Below are 27873 nucleotides of genomic sequence, written 5' to 3'. Positions count from 1 at the left end.
CAGATCTCACAGAACCCTGTTGGCCATTGGGAGGACTCAGATTCTGACTCTGAAGACAGCAAGTGTTAGACTAGAGGAGTGGCATGATCTGACTTGGGTTTAACAAGATCACTCAGCTGCTGTGTTGAGTGTGGGACAAGGGTGGGAGCAGTGAGGCCAGGCTGTTGCAGTCCTTCTGGAGAGACAGGGAGCAGCCAGACCAGAGGGGGAAGCCATGGAGGCGGTGAGAGGTGATCAGACCCAGCTTACATCTGGAGGTGGAGCTGGCGGCTAGTTGATGGACAGGGTGTGGGGTGTGAGACAGGAATTGAGGACAGTTCCCAGGATTGGGTCTGACTGGAAGGATGGAGCTACCATTTAATGAGATGGGGAAGCTGTAGGAAGAGCTGGTTGTGGGATTTGGGAGTCAGAAGGGCAGTGGGGGATGTACAGACAGAAGAGCAACACAGATAACAGTACGGGTCAGCAGGAATGGAACACTGCACACACGTGATGCTCCCACCCGAGCACTCTGAATACACGATCTCATCTAATTCAATAATCTGGGGAAGGGAGATGCTGGTTTTGCCCCATGTAACAGGACAATTAGATATCACTCTGCATTCCTTCTGCTCGTTCTAGCCTCCCTATGTCCCCTTCCCACAACAAACCAAAACAAAATACGAGCAACCAGGTCCCAGGCAGTAGAGGCAGAGAGCAGAAGCTGCTTGAAGGCACAGATTGCTCTGCCTTTTGTCAGAGCTCAGGATGAGCTAGTATCTGGTGGGACTTGGGGAAGGGAGGCAGAGCCTCTGGTTAGGCTGTAGGGGGGCTTCCAGGGGCTCACAGCCTCCCCCAGAGCCCAAAAGCAGCAGAGCACAGCCCAGAGAAACTAGGAGTGCCCCCATGTTACAGTGAATGGGGACACCAGATAATTGCACGACCCCGATGGGGAGCCCAGGCACAGCCCAGAAGGAGTTCCCTCCCAGACAGTGAGACTGGGTACCCAGGTGAGATTATTCTGGTCACAAATGACAGGAAACCTGGCCAGAGAGGCTTACACCCAGCTGTATACAGGAACTGGTCTGCAGGGACTTGGAAGAGACTTCTCTTCCCAACTCCACGTTCAGTGTCACCCAGTTGGTAGCTTGAATCAGCCCCAGTAGGAGTATTTACACAGTGGGAATTAGCAAACACTACACATCAGGACTTTCCTCTGGAAAGCTTGTTGTTACTAACACACCATGGCTTAAACCCTCTCCCTCAAAACATACTGTGACTTTTACTGGCTGACACCCCTGGGACATCCAGGGATAGGACTGAGTGCAGGACACTAAATATCACCCCTAGGGCTCAGACCTTCTCTTCTCATCATGTGCCTGGGTTCTTCCCAGGGTGGCAAGGTGGCGATAGGATCCAGCTCCGGATCCTAGAAGTCCCAGCGTAGAGACGCCAGTGGAGGCAAAAACTTCTCTGTCCCACAAGCCCCAGCAGAAACCCCATAACTGAGCCTCAGGGGTCCTACTAGGTCATGTGCTCATCCTGAACCAATCACAACGGCCAGGAAGAAGAAAACGCTGATGGGCCAGGCCCAGATCAGGAGCCGTGGTGTGTGTGTGTGTGTGTGTGTGCACGCGTGCATGTGCGCTCACACACACGGGGACACTCACACAAACCCACATACTAAGAGAGGCAGAGGGCTCATGCCTCAGAGCTCTTAGTGGAGGAAGGGGAACTGGATATTGGGCAGGCAACACCAATAGGGTCTCCCACACTTGGCTCTGTGGAGCAAATTCATATGAGTGACTGGCACAAGCTCACTCAGCCGGCTCAGGATTTGCGTCACCAAGACCCAGGCTCCTTCCATTGTCCTGCTCTGTCCTCCTTGGGGTCAACCATGATAGAGCTATGGAGCTCTGTCTGAGCTCTCACCCTGGTACCCAGACAGCCAAAGCCAGATTCAGGGCACAGAGCCTCTTCTCCCAGGGGCTTTTCTTATCAGGAAAATCCTTTTGGGAAGTGCCAGCAGCCCTCCCCTCACATCTCACTGGCGAGGACTGGGTCACATGGCCGCCCCTCCGCCAATCATTGTTCACTTTTAAACCCACACAACATTAGGGGCTGGTCAGCCAGGAGGAGGGGCCCAGTGGTCAATGGAGTCTGTGAGGAGAGAGGTATTACGTTGCCGAGAGCAGCAAAGGCCGCTAAGGTGAGGCAGGAGGTTGGTGTAAGGCGTCTGCAGCCTCCTCAGCCTGTGCAGAGTGAGCTGCTTCCCTGCTTCTGAACCTGGGGGGTGGGGAGGGGGGCTGCCCTGCTGGGTCACTGCTCATCCTGGTTTGCCCAGCCACCCTGGTTTATGCCTGTCATCCCCCTGTAATTTCTAATTGCACCCCCTTTCCCTCTTAGAGGGATCCTGGGCTGGTAGAGGGCAGCCACTGAGGTCCCTGCAAGACTGGGGCATAGGAGAGCTGAGGTATCTCCAGGCCGGGACCCAGGGCAGGAAGTGGAGTTTTCCAGAAACTTCTTCGCCAGGCTCCCAACCAGGCTGAGGGCAGGAGCATGAGGTTTAGGGCTGCTCTGGGAGCCTGGCAGAGGTTCCTTTATTCTGACCTGAGGCCTTCACGCATGGCTTGGCTGACATCTCCCCCAGACAGCTGGAGACTGGGCCTTGCCTCCCTCAAGCCTCATTCCTGAGACCGAGGCACATAGTGTCAGCCCTCAGGCTGGGCAGGATGTCTCAGGCTAGGACAAGGCCGAGGACAGGCAGTGTCAGTGGCACAAACATGCTGCTGCATCTGTGTCTTGGTAGGTAAAAGCCACATCTTTGCTGGGGGCATTAGGAAGGCTTTGGGGGAGCACTAAGCAGCAGAGAAGCTTGGGACCATCTCAGGCGATATTTGCCACCCATGAATGGGAGGGTCGTTTCATGGTTTGCAACCAGCCTTATTTTAAGGGAATAACAGCAAAAAAAAAAAAAAAAAAGGAAAGAGAACACAAAATATCAGAGTATAACCCGTACAATAAGAGCATCAGTTCACAAAGTATTGTCTCTGTTCCCAAAATTTTCTCAGTTTTTGGTTTTATGATACGTATGTTGTATATATTGTGTCCTGATATTACATGCATTTCAAAAAAGTTTGAAAAACAGTAGCTCAGTCTGACCCTAAACAGGTAAAGTGATCTGGCCAAGGTCAACAACAAACAGGTGTGCGAACCATACCATGGTTTTCCAGCCTGCCTGCAGACTCAGCGGCTGATATTGGAGCATCTGCTCTAGACCGGCACCGTGCTAGATGCTTGGGGAGGGCTGCTTGGATGACTCAGATGCATAAGCCATTTTAATGCCAAGGGTGTGTTGGGAGCCCAGAGGAGAGACATCTGGCCCCATCCCCAGGCAGGGACTGGGAGTGGGGAAGGGAAAGAAGGGGGATCAGGAAAAGATTCCTAGAGGAGGGGCCTGTTGTGGTCAGATGTGTGTTTGTTCACAATCTGGAAAGGCCCATGCTGAGGCTCTTTTCTAGAGGGCACAGCTTGGACAGGGATAGGGGTGTGATGAGCCATTAGGGGGCCTGGTGGGGTTGCTACTCTGTCTGAGGCTGGATGTCATTTGGGGGCTCACTGCCTCCCTGTACTCTAAACTCCATTTCAAGGCACTGCCTTCCCCCAGCTCATCCCCATCTCTGGCTACAGCTGGGGAGAGGAATCTCCCAAACAGCCAACAGCTCCAGGCTGGAGTGCGCCCGCAGCCCAGGCTGAGAGAAGGCGTTGGCTGCAGCTTCCTCCCTGGGCCTGACCCCTGTGCTCTCTCCACCCTAGCTCTGGGCCTCTGAGCTGCCCAGCCTGCCCAGTCCCCGTCAGCCAGGGTGCTCTGGAGAACCAGGACGATGCAGAAACAGGTAGGTGAGTAGTAAATGCTGAGTTAGTAGAACCAGGCCTGGTGGGGGCTATGCCTCCCTGCACCCTAGGTCCTCACCCCTAGGCCAGACCACCTTCCCAGGCACCCTCGGTGTGGGCAGCCTGGGGTAGGGTGAACTAGGTCCCCCAGTACTCACCCCTCCATGGACGGGTGTCTCTGCTATTTCTCAGCGCCCCATTGGCAACATTCCTGGGCTTGGGGCAAGGCCTAATTAGTCCAGAAGCCTAAGTAATGCAAAAGGCACTAGAGTGGGGCTCCTCTCCCTGCCAGTAACAAGCAGCAAGATTTAGAGTCAGCAATTCCCCTACACTGGACCTTGTGCCTCTAGCTACAAAAGGAGAAAAGATGTCCAAAGTGCCCCCAGCCCTGGAGGCTGAGGACCATACTCAACCTCTTCCTCTGGAAGTCCTTCTAAGCATCTAACCTGCAGCCCTCTAGCTTGCTGCAAAATCCAGGAGCAACAGTTTCCCCCAGGCTGAGAACCCAAGTGATAGAACCAAAACCCCACCCGCCCTGGGCTCCACTCAGCCAGTCCCTCCCAGGAAGCCCCATCCAGGTGGACAGTTTGATGGAGGTGCTGGGGACAGTGTGCTAATGGCTGTTGAAGCTCCACAGTGCTGGTGTGAGTTAATTACCCTGGAGGCCAGGGTCAGATGAGTACTTCATAAAGCTAGAGCCCCAGGTGATGTATTCCTTCATCCTCCATTGCTGTAAGAGAGAGCTGTGGGGTGGCTCAGAAGACGGGGCATCCAGATTGGGGGGAATGCACCAGTGCTGCCTCTCACTGCATACTTAGCCCTGGCCTGGGCCCAAGGGGGACGTGGCCAGACTTACTGGGGGACCCTGGGCCCCTCCCTCTCTCTCTGACAACACTTCTGGACTAGGTGGCGTACTCTGACATGCTCTATGCCATGTAACCCCAGGTGTGGGACAGGGATCAAGACCTCGGCCAGCCACAGAGGGCACTGGCCTGGGAGAGAGAGTAACCACAGGCTCAATAAACTCCCAATCCGACCACAAGCAGGCAACTGCAGAGCACTGGTCACTGTGGGCTGGAGAGGCAGGCGTGGGCACCACAGTGTGACATTTGCCTGACTGACACACACACACACACACACACACACACACACACACACACACACACACACACACACACACACACACACACACACACACACACACACACACACGATGCCCTAGGGATCCTCCCCAGCACTTGTCCATGGCAGTTCCAGGGCCCCCTGAGGGCTTGGTGGGAGCAGAAGGAAGGGATGACTGGCCTTGTTCTGAAAGCCAGTGTCACTCCCACAACTTGGGCTTCCTCCACTGCCTCATGAGCTCTCAGAACCTCCCATTTATCCACCTGAATGGCTCCTGCCCTGCAGCTTTCTAATAGGAAGCAGGTGGGCTGTGAGAGTGAGGGCAGGCTACTCCGTACCTGCCTGGGCCCTGTGCCCACTTGAGCCGTTCCAGTGCATTCTGACTTGCCTAGAGAGCTGGGGCAGGAGTCACTCCTGGGAATGCCCGGAGCCCACCCCCAGCCCAGATGCCCTGGAGCAGATCTGCCTCTCTGGGGATGGTCCCTCTGGCCATCTTGATCCAGGGTCAGCCAAGGGGGTGGTCTGAAGCCCAGGCCTGTCCTGCTCCTCCAGCCCTAGCCCAAGAGGATACTTCCTCCTGCAGCATAAAGCAATGCCTCACTCCAGCCTGGACACAGCACCCTGGGGCTGCCCTGGACAGATGGGGGTGGGGGCCCGGAAGAAGATGTGAGCACAGGGTACAGCACGGAGCTAGGAGGCCGGGGATGGAGGGAGGGGAGGTGTCCCGGGGAGGGTCTCCCACTCCTCCCTCCCCTCCCACCCTGGCTACTGTCAATTCCATTTTCCCAGCCTCCCTAGACTCTACTAGCAACCTTCATTTACAGGAAACTGAGGTCCCAAGGGGAGAACACTTGTCGGAGGTGGGGGTAGGCAGGCATCTACCCTCAAGCCTTCTGCCTGAGGCCTCGTCCCATCTCTACCTCTGTCCTTCCCTTGGGCCAGTCTCTGCCCTTCTCAGGACCTGTCTCCTTATCTGTAAACTGGGTGCTTTGGGCATAGTGATCTCTGGGGTCCTTTCCTGATTCCCCCCCCTCTAGGTGAGCTGCATACTCCCAGCCCCTGGCCTGATTCCCTTTGGCCTCTAGCTAGCTGTGCTGCCTCTGGCAGGATTTCAGCCTCTCTGAGCTCATTGACTCCTTTGTACACTGGGGTCATATCCCTTGCCCTGCTGACCTCTGAGCCTGTTGTGAGGGTTAAATGTTATCAAGGATGGCAAAGCGCTTTGAAATGTGTGATAGAAGGATTGCATAATTCTGGGGTCTCTGTGTGAGAGCCCAGCTCTGTTTTGTTTGGCTGGCCTGCTGTAGTCTCATATTTGAATGCCATTAGGCAGAATACTCACTGTCCAGTACGCCCTCGGCCTCCCCACCTCCTACTTTCCTAGAGTGGCCAGCCACATCATACGGCTACCTTTGTGTCTGGCCCTGAGTTTTGTGGTTTCAGAGTCCTTACTCCCATCCAAGAGCCTCTGGGGTCCCGTGGGTACCCCCTGACAGAGATCACAGGGCTGGAGCACACAGGTCATAGAGGGCCCAGCAGGCCACCTCCGCATCCTGCCACCTCCCCACACCCTCCAATGCCCAGGCCCCCAGCCTCCCAGGCCCAAGGGTAGGAAGGGGCCCACAGGTGCTGCCTTTAGCCACTGCTGATGACAAATTGCTCCCATGGGTTCTGAAATGACCACATAGTTTTCCCTTTTTCCAGTGAGGAATTTGCCAAGTCTCCCCCAGCCTGAGCAACCCCCCCCCCATCTACACCCTGCCTGTGCTCCTCAGACCTTAAAGAATATTTAACCACCTGTTAAATGATTTATCCCATTGAGGCTCCAGAGCTCAGGGCATCTCACGGGCCTCCTGGAGAATTAACTAGAGCCATAAATCAAAGCGACACCTGAGAAATTTCCAGCGGCCCCAGACAGTAGAGAGTGGCTCAGGCCCAGACAGGGGAAATGGCATTTAGGATGGAGAGGCAGGAGTGCTAGCCAGCTCTGAAGGAGGTGGAGGGCCAAGGACATTCTGCTTCTAGAGGGTTCTGTCAGGACTGCTGGCAAGTCCCCTTGGCTCTCTGTGTCCAATGCAGACACTACCTTAACCCCTCACATGTCCAGAGCCCTCTACAGTCCACAAAAAGCTTTCCCACCTGTTGTCTCATCTGATTTCAAAATGAGCCCAGGGAGGCTGGCATGGGGAATGAGGAGAGTTAGGCCCAATGCAGGGGGGGCAGGGCAGTCCTGTCTTGTGGCAGCCCAAGAGTGACAAGTATGACAGGAAGCAGGGACCAGACAGCAGCTTGGGTCGAGGCACGGTGGCAAAAGAGGACCAGGTGAGGCTATGTTTGGATTCTGGGTCAGGGTTCAAGGGCAGCAGAGGGAAGGAATGAGGAGAAATTGACAGTGAGCCAACTCTGTGCTAAACCCAGAGCCAAGTTGCAGAGACAAACCCCCCAAATCCCAGAAGAACTTAGGAGGCAGGTAGGTCTTTAAACCCCATTTTACAGATGAATAAACTGAAGTTACAGCCATAAAAAATGATAAAATAATGCCATTTGCAGCAACATGAATGGCCCTGGAGAATGTCATTCTAAGTGAAGTAAGCCAGAAAGAGAAAGACAAATATCATATGAGATCACTTATATGTGGAATCTAAAAAAAAAAAAACAGAAGACAGATGAACTTATTTACAAAACAGAAACAGACTCACAGTCATAGAAAACAAACTTATGGTTACCAGGGGGGAGGGGGTAGAAAGGGATAAACTTGGAGTTCGAGATTTGCAGGTACTGACTAATATATATAAAATAGATAAACAAGTTTATACTGTATAGCACAGGGAACTATATTCAATATCTTGTAGTAGCATATGGTGAAAAAGAATATGAAAATGAATATATGTATATTCTTGTATGGCTGAATAGTATGCCTAGTACCTTCTAGGCAAGGGCTAGCCAACTGGACCATCAGGCTCTGTCTTGGAGGGAGAGAATTCCACATGGAGAGGGGCTCAAGCCAGATGCTCAAAGACCAGACAGGAGCCAGCAGAGTGCTGAGCACAGAGGCTGCAAGGAGTCCCTGGGGGGTTCCATGGCCCCCCAACCCCACACACCATGACTGAGCTGTTGGCAGCAGGTCTCGGGGCTCCAGACACCCATTCATTATTGGCTCCAAGGCTGAGGGGCAGGGCCATGGCCTGGGCTCATCTCCATCCCGGAAGGGACCCTCAGGGAGGTGTCTGTACCCCAAAGCTTCTTTGTTGTGGTGAGGGGTCACCCGGAGCTACCCTCTCTTCTTTCCCTGGAGAGTGAAGGCTGGACGGGGAGGCCCTCACTGCTGACACCAGAGCCTGTAAGGCACCTAATAGCAGTAGCCTCACTGAGGCTTAGAGAGATTAACTCGCCCAAGGTTAATTGGTCAGGGGTGGATCTCTGAGATGGCCACGCCAGACATGGATGTGGGAGAAGGAATCACAGTGTCACACAGAGGGGAGGACTTTATCGAGAGACTCCAGTGTTGTCCCCACAGAAGGCTGACCCTAGTACCACAGGGACCCAGCAGCTTGCCTCTCCTCCCCAGCTTGGCTGGTCAGTCCAGGCTCATCCTAACCAAAACATGCCCCTCCCCCATCGACCCCTTCCCAGAGTGTAAATTCCACCAAGTTCACAAAGAGACCAGCATCCTCTAGTGTCTGCTCAGGGCACAGCCCAGGCTCCCCAGGTTTGGAGCCCCTCACCCTCTGGGAAAAAGGGGGAGAGACCCTAAACAGTGGTGAGGAGGGCAGAGTGTGTTCCCAATCTCACCCGCCCACCCTACAGGCCTCAGCTGGCCTCTTACCAACCACTCCTTCTCTGAGCTGTGAACCTTCATCCCAATCACCCTCTCGCCTCCCCCATCAGATCCTTCCCAGTCTGTGCCTCCATTTCTCCCAGTGACTCAGAAGGTCAGGGCCAGAAGGGGCTCAGGGACCCAAGACCATCATAGATGTGAAGACTGAGGTGACAGGGGCAAATGATGTTCAGGTCTGCCTCCCCGGCACACCCCCTTGTGAATGGACACCCCATTGGCTGATGGAGCCAGTGTCTGCTTTACAGACCTGCTGTCCTGCTGTTGCTGAAGCCACTGCTGTGTCTGGACTGGCCTCACTCAGACCAGACCCAGCTCTGGCCCCGCCCCCAGCCACCTCCCTGTCCCCTAGCCACCTCCCTGTCCCCTAGCCACAGGCCAGGAGGGCTTCGTGGGTTTAGGGAAGCCTGCTTCTGCCTCTGAGGCCCCACAGAGTAGAGTTAGGAATGGATTCACGGAGCAGCACTATTCCAAGCCGAGGGAGCACAAGTCAAAGACTTGGCAACGGAAGCCTGCAGCACGTTCCAGGGACACCGCAAGGCCACTTGGTGGTACTGGAGAGTGTTCCAGGCCAAGAGAGCATACTCTTAGAGCTGCCACTCTGAGCGACAATATCAAAGCACTGCAAGCAGATGGAAGCAATTCAGGAAGCTTATTCCCACATTAGCCTGTGCATGGTCATCCATCCCTGCCAGGAGAGGGGCAGGTCTAAAGCTTTGTGCAGAAAGGCAGATTGGGGGTTAGGGGTAGGCGTGATGCACCCCAGACCTTGGACTCAAAGCCAGAACAAAAGGCCATGGCTCTGTCAGTGGAGGCCCAGGGTCACCTGCCCCCAAGAGTAGCTTTAAGAGGCTGACAGGCTCTGACACAGCTCAGCGGGCCTCCGAGTAAGGTGTGTACTTGTCATTAGCTGCCATGTGCTGGGGAGGGAGGAATGGGTGCCCAGCCCAGCTTGGGGGTCCATGGTACTGTGGCCGGAAGCTGCTCCAGCAGAAGGGCCAGAATAGTGGGAGTCCCCCCGTCAAGCACTAGGGGTCAGAGCCAGACCCTTTGAGTTGGATGCCACGATGGTCCCATTTCACAGCTCCCACTGCAGCAGGAAGGGTCTCTAGAGGCCTTCGGAGGGGCCAGGGGAGCAGGGAGTTGGTGGTGGTGGTTGAGGAGGGATCCTCCCTGCTGCTCCTTGCAAGACTTTGACGCAGCTCTGGTTCCCTCTCCCCAGTCCCAGGGCTTGGGAGGGGAGGAGAAGCAGAGCCTGCAGCCTGAAGCTCCAGAGGACAAACCTGTGTCATTTGGGGGTACAGCTGAAGGGGGCTGATCTCATGGGGGAAGCAGGAGAAACTCAATGCCTGACACAAATATAAGCCTCACATATTTTCGGGCTTATGGTCGCTTATAGCTTGTCGTGGTAATTTTGCCTCTCTTTTCTCCTTTGCTTGTCATAATTGAAGAAGACAGTATGCAGAGAACACAAGCAGTGAGCCTGTTGGAGGAACAGCTCACAGCATGGTGGCCAGTGCTGTTCTATGAGAGCTGCAAGGACACAGGACAGAGTGATGACTCCCCAACCCCCACCACTCACAGACAAGGAGGCTGAGCCCGAAAGAGGCAGAGTGACCAGGTCAGAGCCCCCAGTGGGTCAGGGCCAAGTTCACACTCCCCATTCCCGCTTCTGTCCCTCTCCGCGCTGCCACAGTTCCACCTGGGCCTTTGATACAGTCCCGATGCAAACCCCAACACCAACCCCAACCCCAACCCCAGCCCTGACCCAAGCAGCATTCAGAATACAAATCCCAACTCTGATCTGAGATTTTGTTCCTAACCAGGAATGGACAGGAATCCTGGTTCTACTCCAATCTGAGATCAGATTTCAGTCCCTAAAGTCCCTAACCCCAGTCATCTACAACCCTCACCAGTCCTAGCTTTCACCCCAGGTGTGTGAATGTCGCCCTCATTCCTCGTGGCAAAGCCCTGCCTGGGACAGAGCCTGGTCTATCTTCACCCCTACCCTGGTGAGGATGGCACAAGTTTCAGAGAAGTTGGGTGACTTGTCTAAGGTCACACCAAGTGAACAGCAAGGTTGAGCCCAGAGCCAGGTCCCTTAGGCTCTGGCATTTCCTGGTGTGGGTGGGTAGCAAGAGGCCTGGAAGGTGCCAGGGGATGATGGGCACCTTAGGCCAGTGGTATTGATGACCCTCCATGAGAACATCCCTAGTGATACTCAGTCTCATGGGAGCCCTTCGTTGTCTGTAAAAGTCGACAGCCCAGTGATTGTTAATGTCCATTTTACTGATGAGGAGACTGAGGCCCAAAATAAAGCCCAGTCACCCATCAGGCCAGTGGCAAAGCAGGGCAAGAGCCCAGGCCCCCTGACAGCCCATCTAGTGCTCTCCCTCTGCCTGACACTGCCTCCTTCTCACTCTGTAGGGGCTGGGCAGCTGAGTTGGTGCAGAGGAAGAAGTAAAGCAGGAAACTGCACAAGATCACAGATGGTACACCAGTTTCAGGTCCTCATATCTGGAGAAGTCCTGGAAACGTTTCCTGGGCCCAGAATGGCCAGCACAAACTCACAGGTACCTTTAACTAGGAGTCTCCAGTGGCTCTGGAGCATCCAGCCTTGGAGACCCCACGTGCCAACAATAAGACATTGATCAAATGAGCTAACTGCCTGCCCACCTGTACAGTCGGACCTTACAGGCACCCCAAGATGCTGAGTGCTAGGACTGGATGAGGTTCCGGTTCAGTGCCTGGCTTGTTGTGGGAGCTTCCTAGCCTTAGTTACTGCCTCTGTCTGCTTTGGGGAATCACCTTCGGGCAGCCCTTTTCTCCTCTGCCTGCTGCTGTAGCCAGCAAACCCCTTGGGCCACCCCCTCACTTCTGGCTCATTCACACAAACAGTAGTGGGTGTGAAGATTGATACCCTGTGTCCTCAGAGATGACCTGGAAGGCCAGCAGAAAGTGTTCAGCCTGCCCACCTCTGGAACATTCTGGTGGACCACTCAGATGTGGCTGGCAGGGCCCCAGTGCCTGTGTGGAAACACCCAAAGCTTGGGTTAACCCTGAAGGCTGAAGGACGAGGAGTGACCCTCGGTCCCAGGAAGTGGCAGAGGGGCCTCTAGAGTGGAGAGCCAGGCTGGGAGCCCGCAGTGCTCGGGGCCCAGATGGAGGAGCATTCAGCACTCCCTAGGCAGGCAGAGGGTGATCCCACCAGGAGAAGACAGATGGCCAGATGGCAGAGAGAAGGCACCGGCTGCAGCCTCCAATGGGAAAATTAATTAAGCCTTCAATTAGCGCAGGCCTGCCCCTGTCGGCTCCAAGGGGTGTCCAGGGCCCTGGCTGCCCTGCCCAAGCCAGGAGTTAATAACTCAGCCACTATGTGAACTCAGCAGAGACAGCCAGAACCACCCACCCTCTCATGTGCCCGCCCGCCTTCCTGCCTGCCTGCCAGAGCTCCAGGCAGGAGGGAGGTTTGAGCGGATGCATCTTTGGATCCCCTTATCCACCAATAGTCAAGTCATATCATAGGTGAGCTGGAGGTGGGACGGTATGGTGGACCCTCTTACCCCTGGGGACCGGTGTGTTCTCGTACTATTCCCAGAAAGGAAGGAACCAGAACCCTGGCATGTCAGGGCAGGGAGGCCCCAGGAGGTTTCATTTCAACTTTTACTGTGCCTGACACGGTGTGGGGTGCTTGGGAACAAGGATGAGTGAGCCCAGCCCTGCCCTCCAGGAGCTTCTGGTCAGTGAAGGGGCAGGGCTAGGGAAGAAACTGACATGAAAGTGACCCTGGTTAGACCATCCACAGCCAGTGCTGTCAGCAGCAGCAGCCTCCAAGAAGTATTTGGGGAGGGGCCTCAGATTAAGACTAGAAGAGAGCTGCTTGGAGGTGGCCAGGTGAACGGAGAAGTTGGGGTCACAAGGTCGCACCCTTTGTTTTATGGGTGAATAACTTAAGGCCCAGAGAGTCACTTAATCAGGACATTGAATAGAGCCCTCCTGGTACCCAAGCCCCAACCTGAGAAAGGCTGGCAATGATAAATCATGTCTGAGTCTTTTCTGAGAGCACTCCAGAGAGCGCGGCTCCCTTGGGTGCACAGACTCTTCCTGCCCCTTCCACCTCACCATCTCCTGCTCACACCCTGAAACATTCCCCCAGACCTCGGGTCAATGCAGCAGGCCACCAAGAATGGCCAAGCTCCACTCCAACCCTCCCAGCACTGGCCAGGGCCAGGCTTACAGTCTGCTGGTCAGACTCAGTCTGCCCCAGGATCATCCAGAGAGCTGGTTGAAATGCAGACTCCCAGATCCCTCCTGAGACTCGACGAATCAAAATCTCTGGAAATAGGTCATAGGAATCTATACTTTAACATAAGCCCCCCAGGGTTTTTTTTTTTAAATAAATGTTATTTAATGGATACATAAATACAGAAAAGCATACAAGCCATAAATGAACTACTCAATGCATTCTCACGACTTGCGCATCTGTTTAATCTACACCAGATCAGGAAATAGAACATTAATAGCCCCCTCAGAAGCCCCCTCCTGCCCCTTTCCCACCAACCTCTCCAGAGGGTGCCACTCCCCTGACTTCTAACAGCTTAGACAAGTCTTGCCTGCTTTTGGACTTCATGTGTATGGAATTCTCCAGGCACCAGGGTCTGGCTGTTCCTGTTCGACATTGCGAGGTTCGTTCATGTCGTTCTGGGCAGTGGTGGTTTATTAGCTCTCACTGCTAAGTAGCGTGCCAGCCTATGATTGTACCACAATTTGTCAGCATTCTGCTGCTGGTGGGCATCGTGTTGTCTCCAGCTTTAGGATAGCAAAAGAGGATTGCTATGAAAATTCTATGACACGTATCTCTGTGGACATCTGTATGCATTTCTGAAGGGTACATATCTACAAGTGGAATGTTTCATCATGGGTTTGCTTGTGTGCAGGTTCAACAGATACAATGAGTGATTTTCTAAAGTAGCTGTACAAATTTAGACTTCTACCAGCCGTGTCTGAGAGTTCTGGTTGATCCACATCCTCCCCAACAGTAGGTACATGTCTCTTTTCATTTGAGCCATTCTGGTGGGTGTGTAGTGGGATCGTTTTATGCTTCAGCTTGCATTTCCCTCATGACTAATGATGTTGAGCAGATTTTCTTATGTTTATTGGCCATTTGGGCATCCTCTTTGGGGAAGTATCTGTTCAGATCTTTTGCCAATTTTTTAATTAGATTGCCTGTCTTTTCCTTATCGATTTATAGTTCTGTATATGGTCAGGATTCCAGTCTTTTGTTGGATATTCATATTGTAAATATCTTCTTTATTTTGGTGTCTTATCTTTTTACTCTTAATGATATCTTTTGATGAACAGAGTTTTTCATTTGAATGTAGTCTGAATTATCCTTTGGCTTTTTTTTTTTTTCCGGTAATATTTCTTGTGTCCTATGTCCAGGTGATTTTATTTGCAGGGAAGTTTGAGGGGTATGAGTGGAGCTCTTCCCGATGGATGACAGTTCTTGTTATTGCTGTACTCCACTTCCTTCTCAGCTGGAGACACAGAATTTGCTTAATCATACCAGCTACACTTACTGAGTACTGACCCCACTTTCAGGCACTTTTCATGTTGTAGGACATCCTTGTGGGCATCTACTCAGCCTGTGTCCCAGTACCATGTGTGCTAAGAACCACTCCTGAGGCAGAAAAGCCTTGGCGTGTGGCACCAGGGTGACCCCCACATCCTGGCCACAGATGATGGAACAGAAGTGGAGACTTATCAGGCTGAGCCAATCAGGCTCTCTCTCAGAGAGGTGGGGGAGGTGTTGGAATTTGCCTGAGGGGCCCTGCCCTCAGTCTAGACCACAGCAAGGAAGAGATGATGAGAACTCAGGAGCTGAGGCTGCCATGGGGACTACCAGTGGGCACATCCAGCCCCACACCCCTGGAAACCACAAACATGGTCTCCAAAGGAAGCAGATGTGCAGAGAGAAACTGAGATAAAGGGCAGAGTATGGACACTGCCAAGGTCACCACTCACCTGCTGATACTTTGCTCTCATGCTGCACACCTGCCCTGGGGGTGCTCGAAGACACTCAGCATCTTTCCAATAAATTCTCCTTTTTGTTTAACACAAATCATGTTCTTTCAACCAAAAAAGTCTCTACTAAAATATGATTATTACCTTGAATCCTCAGAGCAATGGATTCTTCCCTTATTAGAGATGAAGAAACTGAGATTTAGAAGATGGTAAATGCTTTTCCCAAACCTGCCTGCCACTAAGAACCAGAGCCAGGACCCCGGCCTCATCTGCACAGCTTAAAACCTGCTCTATTTCTCCACAGCACAGAGCCATGCACACTGGGCTTGAGGTCAAGGTTTCCCAAAGTGTGTTCTGCAGAAGACTGGGTGCAGGAAATGAGTCATTAGGGGCAAAAAAGTATTTTGGTTCCCTGATCTAGCTTTGGGGACCCTGGGCCAAACACAGAATGAGCAGGATACTGTACTGCAGGCCATTTCAGAGCCTTTGCTGAAAGGGAACATATTGGAAATCTACAGAATACAGTTTCTCTAACTGATTTGACCATGGAATCCCCTTTGGTAAGGACCATTTCATGAGATTAATGTTTTCTGGAAAATGCTGCAAGGAATCAGATTTCTCCTCCCTGCCCCAAGGTGGCAGGTTGTGGGCAGATAACTGGACATTTCCATCCCACTGAGCATGTGACCCTGCATTAGATGCCTTGAGGGAAGGAATCTGTTTTCTAAATCTGCTTCCTGAGAGTTTGACTAACCTGAAGCAACTCCCCTGGGCCTGGGTTATAACTGAATTTCAGAATCTTCCAAGTGACTGATGGGCCTCACCACGCCTGGGGACTCCAGGCCCCACTGGGCCACCACCACCCCAGGAGCTAGCCCCTTCTCAGCAGCAGTGAGCCCCAGGAGAGGCAAAAGAGAAAAGATGAGGACAGGGAAAGGACCAAAGAAAGGGGATAGGACCTGCGAGGAAGAAAACAACCCTCAAATGGGGACGGTCTACCATACGTGCACATGGGACACTAGAAACCAACAAGGGTGATACGGACCTGGGGGCTGGCAGCCTGGGGGCCGTGACTGGCCCTAGACCTGAAAGGGTAAAGGAGAGAGCCAGCCCAGAGAGGCTCGGCATGGAGGATTTGCCCAGCAGGGGCTGGCCTGGCCTGGTGCTGTCAGCCATAAATGGCCCATCCACTGTCCCCCTGGGCAGGATGCCCACTGGCACAAACAGTACTGGGCATGTGGAGAAGGTGAAGAGCTGGGCTGAGAGGTGAATGCAGGCTGTCCAGTGTAGGGAGGATTGGGACAAGGCTGTGGGAAGCTGAGAGGAGGGAGGGAAGATGAAAACCTGGACGATCAAAATGGGAAGGCCTTGAAAGGAGCAAAAGGAAAGTGATGAGGGGCCTGGGGGGTGGAAGCAGCTTTGCTCTGCCCCTCCTAGAAGCACTGGCTTGTTGCCAAGGTCCAAACCCCCAGATCTCTATCAGAACAGCCCACCTTGGGAGGCAGACATGTGAGTACACAGGGGAGTGGTGGTGCAGAGGCAGAGGGAGGGACACAGCTCAGCCGCCTCCCCACTGCTGCCAGCCCCACATTTCCAGTGGGCGGGTGGATCTCCCCTGAGATCAGCTGCATGCACCCGCCTCTGATGTGCGCGGTCCTCCCTTTATACAAACCATGAGTGCCTGAAAGGTTGGGAGCATAAATCAATGCCAGGCAGAAAAATCCTCATTGAAATTCAACAGGAAAATGCATCGCCGAGGATCCTAGAGTGAGTTCTTCTTCACAGAGAACGGTTGTTCCCCATTTGGTTTTTTCTGAAAGCAGATGCTCACACATTGGAGTAACTGAAAGTGGGCCGGCTCTGTCTATAGGATTTCATCATGGGGATGTCCTGGCCTCACTGGAATAGGTGATGGCTCCCTCTGCCTCCCAAGGTTGGGGGAAGCTTGCCAGCACTCACACCTCCATCTCAGCTTCACCCCTGCAAGTTCTGCTCTTTCTGAGGAGGGAAAGTACCGTGTGCTTCTACCCATTCAGCAGAGAGGTAAACTGATGGATCAGCACTGAGACACCACAAAGGGTTGTCCATTACCCAGCCCTGCCATCACTGGGGCCTGACTCCCTCACTCTGCCTCCCAGGACTTGTCTGGGTGGGGACATGTGGACAGTTACCTTCCCAGTTTATTCCAAGCACAGCAGCAGTAGCTCCTTCAGCAAGATGAATCCAGGAACACTGTGACCAGTCCAGGCAAAGTGATATGTGTGGCTGGGAAATCCATCGTGGAGGGAGGCAGCTGCTGTAGATCAAAGCCTGCTCTCTCTGCCTCTACATCATCATTAGCAGAGGGCAGAGGTGGGGGGAGGCCAGGGGGCAGGAGCAGAACTGGAGGAGAGATCTTTGGATTCACAGAGTAAAGCTGGATGTCCCAGAGGTACCAGAGGTGAGGAGGGCAGTTTCAATGCCCTCTGGGCCCAGGGTGTGGTGGGGGCCAAAGGAGGGACTCCAGACCCAAGACACACCCTAGGGAAGGTTTCTTGGAGGAGGAAGCATCCGAACAGAGTCCCAAGAAGGCACAGCTGGTATCCATATCCTGCTTGGGTAGGCAGACCCCTATATTAAGGAGTCTTCACCCTTGGGGATGTAAAGAGGACAAAACACCACCAGGAGAAGTCTTGAATACAGAGATCCATCATGAAGTGCCCATTAATGGGGTATATGGATGGGCAATCAGGGAAGGCTTCCTGGAGGTGGTGAGCCTAAGCATAGCTTTAAAGGAAAGAAATGGAGAGAGACTGAGACCTGGCAGACCCATCATCTCCATGTCCTCCTCAGCTGTTGTCTCAGTTTGAGGTTATACACTTCTCTAGTTATTTAATTACTGTCTGCCATCCGTGGACTGTGGGCTCAGTTTTGCTCACCATTGTTACATGGTGAATGCTCAGTCAGTGTTTTCAAAATGAATGAATGAGTGAATGAACGAATAGCCCCAACTCTCATGATGGCCTAGAGGTGGAGTGGGTCCATCCTGTGGAGGAGGTAGAAGGCTCTAGAGATTTCCAAGCATAATGGAGCCGGTATGGTTGAGTTGGGCAGAGGACAGTTTGGGGCAATAGGACAATAAGCACAGGATTCACTGTGCTTGTTTCAGGGGGATGAAGGTACACCTCGGCAGGGAACTGGGGGAAGCGGGTGCGAAGTTAGAACTGAATATAGAGCAGGTTGCCTGGAGCTGTGGGGTGACTGGAGCTTGCAGGAGGCAGGCTTGGAGAGAAAAGAGGGCCTGGGATGGAGCCAAACCTCCCACCATCAGCATCCCATCCCTGTGGCCCCTCTCCCCAACCTGGGGTCCTCCAGGAGCCACTGTGCCCCCTGCTTCCTCTCTCCCCTGCCACCTCCTTGGCCTGATTGCACAGAGTGATTTGTGGCCCTGACAAGTTGAATTGTGGGTAAACGTCTGTCCAAATGGGGAGCAAATTGGAACTGCAGCTCCAGCCGGCGGGCCATCCATCATGGGGGAAAAGCTCCATCAATGCCTCGCTGCCCCAGCCTGGCTGGGCCCAGCCCCTCACTGTGCCTGCCGGGGTACAGGGGGAGCCTCCTCTCTCTACCTCTGATCTGAGGGGACGGTGGGGGAGGCCTGGGCTGGGGGTCTAGTTGAGGGAGAGACAGGGAAGAGGAGGACTGAGATCACCATTCCCCGTGGGGTTTACATTTTCAGGGTCTGCTTTGGCTTTTTCATAGCATTTTTATGCTGTTGAATGTCACATAAGGCTCTCCAGAGGTGTATACATTTATACATTGGGAAACTGAGACACTGGGCACTTGGGGGACAGCCCCAAACTTGCTCAGCATTAGCAGAAACTGGGGCTTGAAATTTGCTTCTGGACTACCTGAACTTCTTAAACAAAGCAGTAGTTTCCTGCAAAGTGGAAAAATTCAAAAGCAAATAAACATTCCATCTGGCAAAACTCCTAGATCTTGGAGGTGACAAGGCAGTGGCTCCATCATGGACCAATGAGGTGAAAGAACCACAAAAGCCGCATAACGCACAGAGCCGGCCTTAAGAGATTCGCCATCCGTGAAGGAAGCAGTAGGTTCCGGGACTCAGTGTGTCTGCTGTCCCCCCACCTGCAGCCCCTGTGGTACCCATGCCTCCATCCATGTGACTCAGCTCCTGGCCATGGCTGCTTAGACCAGAGGTGGTCACCAGCGCCAAAGGCTGTCTCCTCATAGGCTGGTCACTGACCTTGACTTGGGGGCTGGCTGAAAAAGATGAGCTAAGCCAATCAGATTGGAGGAATTTGGAACGGGGACTCTGAGCAATCCAATCAGGCAGCAGAGTGAGCCAAGCCAAAAGGCCAAGATTTGACCTTAGGACTCATCTTTCTTGGGGACCCAAGCTATCTATGTCCTGCTTGATTTCTCTCTGCCTTTCCCGATGTCTTAGACCAGAAAACTCTGTGTAGGGGGAGGGAAGAGAGGTGGGAAGTGTGTTCTATTTTACCCACCTGCCCCAGTCTCCTGCACTGTTCAACCACATGAATCATTTCCATTTCCCTTTGAGGGCTGTGATTTCAGAACTCAAAAGTCCAGCCAGGACTGCTTGTTTCTCTCTTTATGCTGAGTCATCCCTTCCCTGAGACAGCAGCTGTCTGCTAGCTACTGAACGGGAAACAGCCAAGGTCAGGAATGGGGGTTACCACAGAATACAAATGAATATCTCAACATGTCATCCTGCCACACGAGGCCACATGTGGCCAGGGACCCCAAACACCGAAGCAACAGGAAGGGAGAAAGCGCCCCCATGCCTCCTCCCAGGGTGTGTGTGTGTGTGTGTGTCTGAACACTCTCTGTACTGGTAATTTCACTTTTTCTTGGCCTTTCATGGCTACCGTGGTTCTGGGACCTCTCGTGACCTGAAAGCTTCATGTTAAATGCCCCAACTGTTAGCACGAAGTGCATTTGTGTCTGTTTCAATCAGGAACAGGAAGCAGAAGCAGTGTTGGGATTTTAAGAAGAGAGGAAGTTAATATAGGGAATTCGGTGCTTACAAAACCATGGAAGTGCTGTAGGAGTTGGCTCTCGGCTGAGCGTCCCAAGATGACAGGACAACACTACTGAACTAGCCCATTAGGAAGGTGGGGAATCCGGAGTCACCACTGGGACATAGGGCTGCAGCTGCCATCCCAGGATCTGGAAGCTGCCATCACCACCATACCTGCATCTGAGCTCCCACAAAGCTGGTGACTGGACATGGAAACACTGCTGAAGGAAAACCCACATGCCAGCAGCAAATAGCCAAAGGACCAGGAAGCTGGCTGCATTGCACATCTGCCTTCCAAGTCTCACACAGATGCATCTATTTAGCAGAACCTAACTCATGAACTAAAACCCTAGGTGCACAGGAAGCTGGGAAACATAGTCTTTAGCTTTGCAGCCTCTATAATGTCAGAAGGAATAGAATATCATTGAGCCCAATCCCAGATTCCCCCAGAGACCCCACAGGCTGACTTGGCCTGACTTTTACAGCCAGTGAGGCTGACTGCCCTTGGTTAAGCTGTGTAAACACAGGAGTGTTTATCTAGTCATAGAAAGGGAGGGCAGGGGCCTGGAGAGCTAGGTACGTGTCTGTGAGTGAGTGTGTGTGTGTGTGTGTGTGTGCATGTGTACATGTGCACGCGTCCATACACACACCTTTGTAGGGAAGAGGAGTAGAGTGCATCTTAGGGCCTGGGAGATCAAGCCCATCTCTACCCACATTTTCACTGGGTCTCAGAGAATAGGAGCAGCTAAGGCAGTTAAAATCAAGTGGCAAAATCAGAGGTGGGGGTGGACTTCATAAATTCCGGGTCTCCCTGAAGCCCCCCTATATCATGATAGTCATGTTGATAGGCCAAAGTCTTTATCTCTCCCTGACCTATATTTTTTGGGGGTGGTCTCAGTATCTCCAATTCAAAAACCAAGCCACCCAGAGTGGCCCTCTCTTCAAAATATAGTTGTGAGACAAACACTCTGACCCCAGGCTCCTGGGGGGAAGCTTTGCTGGGGTGATGCACACCAGCATTGAGGCTCAGATTACCCCCTGATGGTGGTTGGCTCTCTGCAAGCCACTGGCCACAGGCAGGACCAAGAAGGCGAGAGATGCCAGGGCTGGGAGGAGCGGTGAGGCCTTGTGGCTGCAGCCTCCTCTGCTGAAGCCCTCAGTGGAACTGCTCTCTCCCCTGCACTCATTAAACACTTCATCTGCCGCTGCTCACTGCTCCCTGGGAAGATGAAGGGGCCACAGCTCTAGAGGAGGAAGGGCAGGGAGGGGCCACCCAGGAACGCACCTGCTGTGAGGCACTCAGGATACCCCCTCTCTGCCCTCCTCCCCTTGGAAATGTGCTCCAGCTCATCTGAGGCCAGGCCCTGGCCCAGGGCCTCCCAGAAGGTGGCATAGTATGTCCCAAATGGAGTAGTGCCTCCTCCCTCTGCCCTGTCTGTGTCACAGGGGCTCCCAGGTCTCCAGTCTCTGAGGCCAACTGCTCTGTCCCCTGAAGTGTTTTCCAGATGTGGCCCCTCTTCTCTCACTCCCTCGGCCCAACTCTCCTCTGCCCCCATCATCCCACAAGCCGCATCGCCCATCCCCCCTCAGCTCCTCTCTCATCCCCCTTAAATCCCTGTCTGGGTAACAGGCCTCCCCTGCTCTTATTCCGGTAGGGGCTCGTGATTTCTAAATAGAGCCCCAGCCCCTCAGCCTGACCTCAGACTTTCTATAGCCCACCCCCGACTAACCTCTTCGCACACAGCCCCTACCTTTCTGCCGAACAGGATCACTTACTACTTGGAGAATAGTCGTTAAGAACACAGACTTGGGTCCTTACCTCCTGGGTTCAAATCCTGCCTCCACGCTTCTTAGCTATAAGAACTTGGGAAGATGCCTAACCTCTCTGTGCCTCAGTTTCGTCATCTGTAAAAATGGCAATAACAACGGTACATCTGTGTCACAGGGAATTGTAGGTAATAAATGAGTTAGTACATGCAAAACACTGAGAATAGTGTCTGGCACGTATAAGTACTCAGTAAAAGAGGGCAGTTGTTATTATCATTCTTATGCCTTGATTCTCCCAGTTCTGAGCCTTTGCTTATGCTGTATTTCCATCTAGAGTGCCCACTAAATCCCCTCGCATCCCTAAAGCTTGTGTATTTTGCCTGCCCTGCATCTCATTCTTTGGTGAGCTGCCCTTCCTCCATCCCACAGTGATACCACTCAGTCCATGCGATTAGGTGGGGCTGGCACTTGCAGCTGCAAGGTTGAGGACCAGCCCAAACCTGACCAATCAGAGGTCCTCTGTGCTCTGGCCACAGTGATCAACTTAGGAATGGGCATGTGACTCCAGCTGGCCAGTTACAGCTCCCCCACTCCACTGCTCACCCCCGAGCTGGGATTTTGCCTGAGCAGGTCCTCTGGGATCCTGAGTTGTAAGGATGTATGGTAACTGAAAAATGCCTCCCTCCCAAAGATATATTTACTTCCTAATACCTGGAACCTGTAAATACTACCTTAGATGCCAAAAGGGATGATTAAGTTAAGGATCTTGAGAGGAAAAGCTTATCCTAGATTATCCAGGTGGGCCCACAATACCATCACAAGTATCCTTATAAGAGAAGTTAGACAAACACAGAGGAGAGATTCAACACTGAGAGGAGAAGGCAATGTGAAAACCTAGCAGAGAGATGCGGCCACAAGCCAAGAAATGCCAACGGTCGACAGAAGTTGAGAAGACTGAATGGATTCTTCCCTAGAGCCTCTGGAGGGAGCGCAGTCCTGCCAACACCTTGATTTCAGGCTTCTGGCCTCCAAAACAGCAAAAGATTGTATTTCTGCTGTTCAAAGGCACCACATTGGTCATCATTTGTTACAGCAGCCCTTGGAAGCTAGGCTGTGAGGCAATGATGAGCAGACAGCACCCAGAGATGGTGGGGGCCGTCCTGCGCCATGTGGAGGGGGCCTGCCTGGGATGACGCTGAGCAGAGGAAGGTAGAGGTGAGGTATGGAGAGAGGGGGCTAGGAGGTAGGCAGGGCCCTGAGGACATTGGGTCACCCCTGAAGGCAGCCTTCTTTCCCTGGCCTTTTCAGCAACATAAGCCAACACATGTCCCTTCGTACTTAAGCCAGTTTGAACTGGTCTGTCACTTGCAACCCAAAGAATTCTGGCTAACACTCTCACCCAATAATTATCAGGAGCCTTAAAAATATCTTAATTCTTTTATCCAGCTTTAAGCCCTAAGGAAATCATGTGTGTAAGAACACTCACTGAAGTGTGAAAAATAGAAAAAAAATCTATATAGGTAGCCACAGGTCATGGCTTCATAAATTATGACACATCCCTATAAGGGGATATTACAGCCATTAAAAATCATGTTTTCATCCTCATTATACAATGTTAAGTATACAGCAGGACACTAAAAATATATGTATAGACACAAAAACACAAGTTTATATATTTATACAGAAACGGACTTATCCTCATTTTATTTTTATTTTGCTTTAGATCATTTTAATAGAAGTAAAGATTACACATAGAGTTGAAATCCTGTGTACCTCTCCGCAGCCCCTTTATTGCCCCTTTCCCTCTGTCACTCTAAGTTGGTATCATTCCTATGCATGATTTTAAACATTTACTACCTGGGATAAGTAATATATAGTATTTTTACATGTTTTCACATGTTAATAAATAGTAGGAGACTTTCTGCAACCTGCTTTTTTCCCCCCAAAGAACAATATGTTTGTGCACTCAATCCATCTTGATAACGTGTGACATTAATTTTAACGGCTGCCCAGAATTCTGAGGATCCCACACTTTATTTATCCTTTCTCTGGTTAATAAATGCTGAGATTATTGACATTTTCCCCCATAAAATGCTGCAGCTCTTATATCTCCTTCTGCACACACGTGAGATTGTCTCTGGAGATTTATGTGCAGTAGCTGGGTGGCAGGGGAGCTCATCTTCATCTTTACAAGGCGCTGCTGGGTGAGCTTCTGAGTAGTGGTACCGAGAGCAAGTGAAGAGTCCCATTTCCCACACCCTTGACGGAGAGACATTTTCATTTTTGTCAGTGTAACAGGTAGGAAATTGTATCTCCTTGTGGTTTTCATGCTCATTTCCCTGTTTACAGTGCTGTCCGTCATCATTCCATATGAGTCCAATTCAGTTTCCTCTTCTGTTAAATGCCTTCACCTGCTCTTCTACTGAGGCGTCTGCTTTTGAATAGAAAATATATTAGCGTGAACTACACCTCAATGTTAACAATAGTTTAACAAGTAATTTGTATATTCTTTATAGCAGTAAGACACTTAACTTGGGGAGGCCACCCTGTGTGCCCTCCCTACTTTGGGAAACTCCACCCCACCCAGCTCCCTGTCTTCACCTTCCCACCCGCGAGCACCATGTGGGCCAATCAGAGCTGACGGCCGCTTACCTGATCCTGCCCTGTGATTGGCCCGGGATTAGGCATGTGACCCAAGCCAGCCCAATCAGAGCCCTTCCCTGGGGTTTCCAGAATGGGCGCTGGAGGAGAGAGCTTCTCTCCTCGGTCACGGAGTTGTGAGGGAGGATAGGTGGCCCACGTTCCAGCCTCGCGGAGACAAGGAGCCTGAGCCCAAGAAAGCCACACGCTGGGGAGGAAAGAAGCAGTGAGAGTGGAAAGGGGCCTGCCAGACGTCTACCACACCTCAGCCCTCCACTCACTGCAGCGAATCCGCCTCCATTTGGCGTCCCCTCACATGCACCCAGAAGGGCTCTCGCTGACATGTAAGATTTGTCCGCCATTTTTTCAAGTTTCCTACAGTAAGTTACTTTGTATAATCAGAAACTGAATAATTGTTATCATTGTTTAATCTTACTTTCAAGGTTAGACGCAATCATCTCACTTCCGTGAAGGTTTTGTAGTCACCCAGCCAAAAGCCCTAACCAGCTGCCGTGGGAGCGGAGGCCTGGCCTGGAGTCTCCGGGGGAAAAAAGGTTAGTGGTGGCTTCTGGGAAAGGGTCCTTGTGGACCTGGGGAGTGGAGGCACAGAGGAGGGGAATGTCTGTTAGGGGATTGAGGGTCTGAGTGGGGCTCTGATCTCCACTGAATTGCACAGACTTGAAGGATGAGGCCAGGCCAGAAACCTGCCCCTACAGCCTAGGGTGCCAGCTTTCTGCTGGGCACCCTCCAGACTCTGACCTGCCCAGGGTCAAGGGAGATCACACAGGCTCTGGCCCTTTAGATAGAAGGATGCAGAAAAGCCTGTCCTGGTGCTGGGCTTCTGTGTGGGACCTGGGTCCACTGACCTGTGGGGAGAGCTTGCCGAAGTGACCCCCAACACCCACCTCTGCCCCCATGTGTCTTGACCCTCTCCTCACAGAGTCTAGAGGCTTAAAATGAGAAGCGTGTTCCAAAAGATGTGGCTTATGGGAAAACTTCAGCCAAATCAATTAATGATAAAACCTTGAGCAAACACAGCTACTTTTATCATTTTATAATGCTGTGATTTGAGCGGCAAAAGAAATTAAATTAAAAACATTGAGACTCAGGGTCAGAACCCCAGCTGCTCTCATTGGTTTTTAATCTCCTGTTAAACAATATATCTTCTGATGGTTTTTGTCAGCTTATTCAATGTAATAATCCAGACCCGTGGCCTGCTGACCCTCCTCATTCCCTCCATGTGGCTGAGGGGGAAGAATGCTGCTGGCAGCCAGTCAAGCTAAAATGGTGTTGGGTAGGTGGGCCAGGGTCATGGGAAATGACAGGGCCACACAGGATCCTGGGGACTGGATGTCACCAGAGCTGTGCAGGCAAAGGACAGGGCCTTGAGGTGCCCTGGGGCCAACTGTCTAGCCCCTGACATTACGGATGAGGTACCTGGGCCCAGAAAGCAAAAGTTTTCCCAAGTCACACTGAGTCGAGATTGGAACCCAGATGTCCTGACACCCGACCCACAGCTCATTCTTTTGAACTACCCACGTAGGTCATTCAGGAAGGCGGCTGGGCTTGGTGCAGGGAGCGTGGTCCCTAGAGCTTTGTCTTCTCTCAGGCATTATCAATGGGGCTTATTGAGCTCAGTCTGGGAAACAGAGTTAAGCTCCATCTTTGGGGAGATCCTGGCCTAATGGGAGAGGCAGTTGGCCATGGTTGGGAACCTCCCAGTTTGATGATGGAGACACAACCCTGCCCACTGGAAGCACCCAGTCTGTTGGGGACATAGGCAAATACAGACAGCCAAGCCTACAAGTAAATTGTTTTGATGAGAACACATCATGACAAGACAGGGTAGCCTGGAATTTCTGTTGGCTTCACCAAGGAAGGCTTCTGGGAGGAGGCTGAGACCTAGGGGAAGAAGCTGGTCTCAAGACAGCTTAGGCAGTGAATTTGAGGCAAGAGAGAGGCTGTAGCTGGGGAGGGAGATGACACACAGAGTGTATTGCCTTCGTGAGTTGTCTGTACCCACACACAGGCGCACTGATAAACATGCAAGCCTGTTTGCACACACTCACGCCTACTTGCACAGACTCATCCATGCACGCCCTTAACCACAAGCTTGCATTCCAGGCGTAAGTACACACGAGCTTTCTCACACCTCCATGTGTACACACATATACACACATGCATTTATGTGCATGTACCCATACATGTGATCATTTACAGACCTACCCACTGTCCAGTCCGGCTTTGTATATAGCTCAAATATGCTCTGTTATGCACATAGGTAGGGGGCCCTGCCCTATCCCAGCCACACTTGCAGTCCCCCAGCAACTGTATCACCTGCACAGATGTCCCTGAGCCCCTCTGCTTTGTCTCTGTCTGCATCCCCTGCAGCTGCCATGATCCAGATATCTGATTCATGTATCTGCTGCTTCTGCTCTAGGCCAGTGGATGGGCAGGGAGCTGGGGCTGACCTGGAGGAGAATCTCGGGGAATTCCCTGGAGTTCCCCACTGCCTAGGCTGTTGAGTCTCCAGGGGTGTGTGGGTCACCCCCAGCCTCACAGCAGAACTCTCTGGTTCCCTCTTGTTCACTCAGGTTCTCTGTGACAGGTCAGATTCCTGTGAACAGACTCTGTTATGGAGATTTGTGTGTAGATTTCCCAGGGAGAGCTCCTGGAACAGCACCAGTGAAGGAGGCGGGGCTGGGCAGAGCAGGAAGCTGTACTGCGATGTAGTCACAGCAAAGGCCTCAGCCACTCCCTAGGAGCTCTGGAGCAGGGATGGCCCTGCAGGTGTTCCCACATGACATTAGGGGAACTGTCCTTTACTCTGTCCATTTACCAGTCACTGGATGTGGGCTACCTTCAGAAAATGGGGTAACCTTGAGAGAGGAGGTTCCCTTCAGCCAGGAACACAAAGAAGGAAGAGGGGCTCACCTTGGAGTAGTCAGCCACCAGCATTCCCTACCGCTTGGTCCCCACTGCTGGGAGAACAGGCACTCGAGTGTGGGCAGCACGGTGGTGTCCACCACAGTCTGCAAAGGATGAGACATCCAACTCCCTACTGCACGTCTCACTCCATCCAGTGCCTCCTGCTGCACTTGGATGCTCCTCTCCTGAGTTTTTCTGGGCCCTGCTCCCTCCTTCATCTGTTCCTCCCACATCATCCCATCTTCCTGGACTGGTATTGATGGCTCCAGGTTGCAGGCTTCTGCTTCTCTCAGAAAGCAGAGGATGAAGCTCCCTCCAGTAGCGCCCTCGTGTCCTGGGGACTGAGATCCTCTCTGACCTTCTCTGTCCTTTTTCTTTTTAAATAGAGGTACTGAGGATTGAACCCAGGCCCTGGAGCATGCTAAGCATGCCCTCTACCACTGAGCTATTACCCTCTCCCTGAGATTCTCTCTGAACGTGGGGGAGGAAGGGTGCTGGATAATGGTGGGGGGGGCAGTGAGGACAGTCTCCTCCCACTAGCTCGTCCACTGTGACTCAGATCAGTGAGATAGGGGCTGAGGCCATCCATTTTGCTCTGGGCCCACAAGGCAGTGACACGGACTTGTGACTTTATAAATTA

General features: G+C 52.4%; 1 long non-coding RNA gene across 1 annotated transcript; it reads left to right on the top strand.

The window, feature by feature from the left end:
• Positions 1-2134: 2134 nt before the first annotated feature.
• Positions 2135-11285, top strand: LOC116147809 (uncharacterized). Its single transcript, XR_004131422.2, has 4 exons — positions 2135-2188; positions 3796-3875; positions 10282-10451; positions 11258-11285. It is a non-coding gene; the product is annotated as an uncharacterized LOC116147809 (long non-coding RNA).
• The last annotated feature ends 16588 nt before the right edge of the window (positions 11286-27873 follow it).

Source organism: Camelus dromedarius, chromosome 19 (assembly GCF_036321535.1).
Source record: "Camelus dromedarius isolate mCamDro1 chromosome 19, mCamDro1.pat, whole genome shotgun sequence".
Taxonomy (NCBI): Eukaryota; Metazoa; Chordata; class Mammalia; order Artiodactyla; family Camelidae; genus Camelus; species Camelus dromedarius.
Note: the sequence above shows the minus strand (reverse complement) of the source record. Positions and strands in the feature narration are given on the sequence as shown.